The sequence below is a fragment of the Aquarana catesbeiana genome, linkage group LG03 (genome assembly GCF_042186555.1).
Source record: "Aquarana catesbeiana isolate 2022-GZ linkage group LG03, ASM4218655v1, whole genome shotgun sequence".
NCBI classification, from domain to species: domain Eukaryota; kingdom Metazoa; phylum Chordata; class Amphibia; order Anura; family Ranidae; genus Aquarana; species Aquarana catesbeiana.
Genome location: NC_133326.1, coordinates 321,514,794 through 321,520,793, shown reverse-complemented (window position 1 = coordinate 321,520,793; position 6,000 = coordinate 321,514,794). Strand labels below are relative to the sequence as shown.

Here is a 6,000-nt window from a genome sequence, read left to right as displayed (position 1 = left end):
TATATTACTTCCATAGTGATATTATAAGTGTGTATATTTTGATATATAATGTGCTAGTTCTGTAGTCTTTTCCTTTTTTTTTATGAGAGCAAAAACTATTTTCCCGTTCTTTTATATCTCTATAGTTGATTTAATATTTAAATGCCTTAATGACATAATCCAGATTTGGAAAGAAGAATAGAACATAAAGGAGTGAAAATTCAGTAGAAATGGTTGGGCCAGCTGTCACAGTGACGTGTATTACATAAGGCGGTATTATCTCTTCTGGGAACAGAGCCATGAGCCTGGAGAACGGAACACTTCTCCGTGTGATCCAGACCAGAGTTTATGTATGACTCCGGCTGGGATTAGTGAGTGGAAAGTCCGCGGGGCAGTCCAGTTTGAGGAGGTATTCCAGTCCGTGGTTTGCCTGTGTTGGGTAGCGCTGTCCCAGCTCTCAGTGCCATTCTGGTATACGGAGAGGAGTGTTCAAACGTGAGAGAGGGAAGTGTCAGCGGAGCGCACTGTACAGACTCCCCGTCAGGACTGCACCCTCACTGGATGATGGTGAGTGACTTCTCTGTGTGTGACTGGGGCTGCCGCCCTCCCTTCTCCAGCCAGGAGCAGGTGCATTGTGTGTCCGGCATTATATCACAGTCCGGGGGACAACTTTTCCCAGTGTGACCTATGAGAGGCTGTGTGTGGGCTCCTCTCATTGTTATCCCCGGCCATTACTGCTTCAATAGAGAGGAGAGGAGGGAGTGTGAGGCGGGCTGCTGATGGAAGGACCACCACAGGTTGGGATGGTTCAATGCATAACTTTACAGGTATGTAAGGGGACCCTCAGTACCCGCATCACTTTACAGGTATGTATGGGGAGCCCCAGTACCTGCATCACTGTAAAGGTATGTATGGGGAGCCCCAGTACCTGCATCACTGTAAAGGTATGTATGGGGAGCCCCAGTACCCGCATCACTTTACAGGTATGTATGGGGAGCCCCAGTACCTGCATCACTGTAAAGGTATGTATGGGGAGCCCCAGTACCCGCATCACTTTACAGGTATGTATGGGGAGCCCCAGTACCTGCATCACTGTAAAGGTATGTATGGGGAGCCCCAGTACCCGCATCACTTTACAGGTATGTATGGGGAGCCCCAGTACCTGCATCACTGTAAAGGTATGTATGGGGAGCCCCAGTACCCGCATCACTTTACAGGTATGTATGGGGAGCCCCAGTACCTGCATCACTGTAAAGGTATGTATGGGGAGCCCCAGTACCCGCATCACTTTACAGGTATGTATGGGGAGCCCCAGTACCTGCATCACTGTAAAGGTATGTATGGGGAGCCCCAGTACCCGCATCACTTTACAGGTATGTATGGGGAGCCCCAGTACCTGCATCACTGTAAAGGTATGTATGGGGAGCCCCAGTACCTGCATCACTGTAAAGGTATGTATGGGGAGCCCCAGTACCAGCATCACTTTACAGGTATGTATGGGGAGCCCCAGTACCTCATCACTATACAGGTATGTATGGGGAGCCCCAGTACTCCCATCACTGTACAGGTATGTATGGGGAGCCCCAGTACCCCCATCACTGTACAGGTATGTATGGGGAGCCCCAGTACCCGCATCACTGTACAGGTATGTATGGGGAGCCCCAGTACCTGCATCACTGTAAAGGTATGTATGGGGAGCCCCAGTACCCACATCACTTTACAGGTATGTATGGGGAGCCCCAGTACCCGCATCACTGTAAAGGTATGTATGGGGAGCCCCAGTACCTGCATCACTGTAAAGGTATGTGTGGGGAGCCCCAGTACACGCATCACTTTACAGGTATGTATGGGGAGCCCCAGTACTCGCATCACTGCCTGTCTGCCATACACTGCTCTCTCTGCAACTATATAATATATATTTAGTATTGTTATGTGTGTGTGTGTGTGTGTGTGTGTGTGTGTGTATATATATATATATATATATATATATATATATATATATATATATATATATATATAATTATTATTTTTTTATTATAATTATACTATAATAATATTTAGTAGTAATAGTAATTTTTTTTTTTAAATATGTGAATATATTCAAAATAATAATATTATGTAGTGTATGTGTGTGTGTGTGTATACATGCGCTAGTCACCCCCATACATGCGCTAGTCACCCCCATACTAAAAAAGCCCTCACTGGATCCCACCAATCTCAACAACTTACGTCCCATCTCCTTACTCTCCTTCTCCTCCAAACTTCTTGAAAGACTGGTCTACAACCGATTAAGCGACCATCTGACCATGAATAAACTTCTTGATCCCCTTCAGTCCGGTTTTCGACCTCAACACTCCACGGAAACTGCTCTCCTTAAACTCTCAAATGACCTACTAATGGCTAAAGCCAATGGACACTATTCTGTACTACTTCTCCTGGACCTCTCTGCTGCCTTTGACACAGTGGACCACCCCCTCCTCCTCAAAAAACTCCACTCCTTTGGTCTCCGTGACTGTACTCTTCGCTGGTTCTCATCCTACCTATCCCACCGCTCCTTCAGTGTCACTTACAACTCTACTTCCTCTTCTCCTCTTCCTTTTTCCGTCGGGGTCCCCCAAGGTTCTGTTCTCGGACCTCTCCTTTTCTCAATCTACACCACCTCCCTGGGTCAATTGATTGCCTCCCACGGCTTTAAATATCATCTCTACGCTGATGACACCCAAATCTATCTCTCCACCCCCCAGCTCTCTCCATCTGTCTCCTCACGCATTACCAACTTATTAGCAGACATATCAGCCTGGATGTCACATCACTTTCTCAAACTCAACCTATCCAAAACCGAGCTCATGATATTTCCTCCCTCAGGTGCCACTTCCCCTGATCTCCCTGTCAAGATCAACGGCTCAACTATCAACCCATCTCCCCACGCCAAGGTCCTAGGTGTAATCCTGGACTCTGAACTAACCTTTCGACCCCACATTCTATCACTATCCAAAGCTTGCCGCCTCTGTCTTCGCAACATCTCCAAGATACGCCCCTTCCTAACCAATGACACCACAAAGCTTCTAATCCACTCCCTGGTCATCTCCCGCCTTGACTACTGCAACTCCCTCCTCATTGGTTTACCTCTAAATAGGCTATCCCCACTTCAGTCCATCATGAACGCTGCGGCCAGGCTCATCCACCACACAAACCGCTCAGCGTCTGCTACACCCCTCTGCCAATCCCTCCATTGGCTGCCACTCAGTCACCGAATTAAATTCAAGATACTAACTATAACTTACAAAGCCATCCACAACCTGGCCCCTAGCTACATCTCTAACCTAGTCACAAAATACCAACCTAATCGTTCTCTTCGCTCCTCCCAAGACCTCCTGCTCTCAAACTCCCTTGTCACCTCATCCCATGCTCGCCTTCAGGACTTCTCCAGAGCCTCCCCCATCCTCTGGAATGCTCTTCCCCAATCCGTCCGATTTTCTCCTACCTTATCCACTTTCAGACGATCCCTGAAAACTCATCTCTTCAGAGAAGCCTATCTGGCCCCCACCTAACAACTGTACATTTATCTTCTCAATCAGCACATCACCCACAGCTATTACCTCTTGTATCTCTTAACCTTCCCTCTTAGATTGTAAGCTCTAAGTGAGCAGGGCCCTCTGATTCCTACTGTATCAAATTGTATTGTATTTGTACTGTCTACCCTCAAGTTGTAAAGCGCTACGTAAACTGTTGGCGCTATATAAATATTGTATAATAATAATAATAATATATGTGTGTGTGTGTGTGAGCTTTTTTTTTATATATATTTTATTATTATTATTACTATTATTTATTAATAATTGGTGGTAGTAGTATCGATATTAGTATTATTATTAATTGAAAGCATATATATAGAAGTTTTTAATGTGTGTGTATATATATTATAATTAATATTTATTAGTATCAGTATTATTATTACCTTTGTTATCAATTGAAAAGAAATATAGATCTGTGTATGAGCGCTCTACAACATGAGGGCAGACAGTACAGTTACAATACAATTCAATACAGGAGGAATCAGAGGACCCTGCTCGTTAGAGCTTACAATCTAGGAGGGAGGGTCGGGTGATACAAAAGGTAGTAACTGTGCAGGATGAGCTGATGGAGAAAATAAAGTTGTTAGGTGTGGGCAGAAAAGGCTTCTCTGAAGGAGGGTTTCCAGGGATTGTCTAAAAGCAAACAGACTAGGATATAGATTGGGGTAGGGAATTCCATAGGGTAGGAGAGGCTAGGGAAAGGTCCTGGAAGCGAGCATGGGAGGAGGTGACAAGGGAACTGGAGAGCAAGAGGTCTTGGGAGGAACAAAGATAAATCATTTTAAGTAGTAGTAGTGGTGGTATCAGTATTATTATTAGTAGTAGCAGTAGTAGTAATATTATTAATTGAAAAAAATTTCTATAGCTGTATAGATTTTTTTTTTTCCCCTAGGACTCTGACATTTCTGCAGTACATATATAATACACGTGCATTAACGCATGGTAAACCATTCATCGCGGTAAGGCAGCCCATTGAGATCAGTAGGCTTCTGATGTACTAAAAATGTTCAGAAAAATCGGACACTTTGCAAAACGTTTGCCACAATGCATCAGGGTGCGTTGCAGCAATGTGCTTTTCTGTAGTGCATTGGGACGTATTCAAAATGAATAGTACAGCAATGCATGGAATGTGCACAATGCATGTGAATGGACCCTTAGGCTACTGTTCACGGCTCAAGTTTCAGCTGATTCTGCAGGAAATTTGAGCCATGGGTGCCCGTATCAGCACCACCCAGCTCAACAAAAGTGAATTGTTCAATCGGACTTTGGCACAGGTGCCGGGTGGAATCCCAACAGTGCCTGTATCCAATCAGATGTCCAGGTATTCTGACAGCTATGGCTGCTTGCTGTCAGTGTACAATAGCCAACAGGGGAGATTTGTCCACCTGCACTGGTGAGCATGGATGGGGGACTCTATGGGGCTGATTTACTAAGGGCAGATAGACTGTTCACTTTGCAAGGGAAGTTGCCCTTTGCATGGGAATTTGCCCCAGAGTTTAGTAAATAAGGGGAACTTCTGCTGACTTCATCCCGTTATGTGCAAGCAAAAATGCTGTTTTTTAAATTATTTTCCTTGCATATAATTGGTATTCTTTGTAAGGTGAAACTTCACCTTGAAAATTAACAGCCTACTTGTCTTTAGTATTTCAACCCGTATATTTGTATGGCCAGCTTTAGTGCTATATAGGAGATAGATATGGAAGCCACAGCAGTTCATACAAGAGATTCAAGCAGACCTGTATGGTTTAGTGCTACATAATAACAAATCTTCAATGTGGCTGATATTTGAGCATAATATTATTGAATTAATGTGAACATATATTTGTGATTGTGTTTAGAATAGGGGGGACATCACTGTATTAGATCCGATGCCAAAACCAGGGCCTCACCTGACGACTTAAATATATAAGAATCCAGAGTAGCACTGAATTTATTAAGTTCGATAGCAAACATATGTGGCAATTTGCACATATTCTATTAAATTAAATGTAATACATTTATAAATTTGGACCTAAGGCTGTAACTTTTTTATTGTCTCTGGATTAATATAATTGTGCGTGTGTATGTATATATATAGTATATCTCACCATTAACACAAATAGTACATTTTATTGTTCCCTACAATGGCACAGCATTCTGTGTCTTTAAAGGAAAGCTGTCACCAGAGAAGTATGCTGGCATTGCTGACCTCTTTTAATTGGGGTAATGCTAGCTGCCTGGCTGCCAGTGCTTTTAGTCACTGACTTGAGTCAAGTATGCATATAAGAAGATCTATCTTCATTTGCTGCATACTTGTTCTGGGCCAGTAAAACCTTAAAGCGGGGTTCCACCCAAATTTTGAACATTATCTCTATGCATTCTCTTCCTTGCCTAGATGCTGACATGCTGTGTAAAAAAATTTAAATCGCCGTAATTACCCTTTTTTTTCTAATCTTCTTAGCACTTC

At 43.6% G+C, this 6,000-nt stretch overlaps 1 protein-coding gene across 1 annotated transcript in view; it reads left to right on the top strand.

The window, feature by feature from the left end:
• Window positions 1-293: 293 nt before the first annotated feature.
• N4BP3 (NEDD4 binding protein 3) overlaps window positions 294-6,000 on the top strand; it is a 74,659-nt gene continuing 68,952 nt past the window's right edge. The window contains exon 1 of the mRNA XM_073620443.1: window positions 294-546. The gene's annotated coding sequence lies outside the window, so the exon portion shown is untranslated. The remainder of the gene's footprint in view (window positions 547-6,000) is intronic.